Source organism: Suncus etruscus, chromosome 12 (assembly GCF_024139225.1).
Source record: "Suncus etruscus isolate mSunEtr1 chromosome 12, mSunEtr1.pri.cur, whole genome shotgun sequence".
Classification (NCBI taxonomy): domain Eukaryota; kingdom Metazoa; phylum Chordata; class Mammalia; order Eulipotyphla; family Soricidae; genus Suncus; species Suncus etruscus.
The window spans coordinates 20,377,460-20,378,807 of NC_064859.1; positions in this window are offsets into that span (position 1 = coordinate 20,377,460).

A 1,348-nucleotide genomic window follows, 5' to 3' on the forward strand; every position below is an offset into this window, starting at 1 on the left:
GCACTTGGGAAGCTCATGGCCACACCCCCTGCACCACTCCCAGATAAGCAGAAACAACAACAGAAGAATTCAGTTGGCATCTCTGACTCAGGCTCAAGACATGAGTCTGGAAAAAGCACTGCTCAGCATATGGGCCAAACCCAGGACCTCGGGACAGGCCTCCTAGGTCTCATCTCCGACACTCCTACAGATGCATTTGGTGGCCACAAGATGGCACCCCAGTTCCCACAAACCCTGAGCAGACCAGCTCCTTCTGCTTCTTTTACCTACTAGAGTGAAGCAGTTTGACACAACCACTTCAGCGGCATTTTAACACTTTTTCACACCGACGGGGTTCCTTAATGCCATGGTTCATCACCCAGAGGAGACTGTAGTCCCACAGAGGGGCCACCTCAGGAGAAGACCCATCTCACTCACAAGACCGTATCTGGTCCTTGCAAGAGGGACATATTCTTGACTGTGTTCACTTCGGTTTGGGGGTCACCACATTGGCTCTCAGGTGTGGGGTTGTAGCCCAGACCCCTCATTTAAGCCTGTCCTCCAAAGAGGGGTCAAGAGGGCTGAACTGTCCTTTGCCTTCAGGCCATTCATTAATCCTAGGCTGTTCCCTCAAAACAAAGAACCAGCTAACTTCCACCTTAGCCAATCTGAAGTTTCTCAGAAGAAGCAATAAGTAAATTGAGTAAATAAGTAAGTTGCATTCCCCCAACTATGCACGAATGGTTTGTTTCTTGCAACTTCACTCCCAGAAAGAAGGAAAAGCATTCTCGGCAAATGTGTTTAATATAAAAACTGTCTCCACATGCCAGGACTTCTGAGTGTTTTCAACTGGGATGTTGGAGGCTCTAGGCCCCCTGGGCTGACCACTTAGTCCAGGGGACTGAGATCCCTCCACACCAGGCGGGTCTTCAGGGCCACGCCTGGTTAATCAGGCCCTGGGGGGAGGGGGAGAAAAATTCCTCCCTATGCATCCACAAACTACAGAGGCAGGGCTGGACTCAGAAGACTCCACATGCCAGGACTTCTGGGTGTCTTCGACTGGTATGTTGGGTGCTCTGGGCAGGACAGCTAGCCATAGGCCCCCTGGGCTGACCACTTAGTTCAGGGGACTGATATCCCCCCACACCAGGCGGGTCTTCAGGGTCACGCCTGGTTAATCGGGCCCTGGGGGGGAGGGGGGAGAGAAATTCCTCCCTATGCATCCACAAACTGCAGAACTGCACGTATTAAGAGTATTCCTTATCCTTATGTTATGTTTTGCGTATCCAGAATGTCCATTTTTTATTCTGCCCTTTCCTACACCCCTACAAAGCTCATTTTTACTCCTTAACTCTCTCACCCCCCCAAA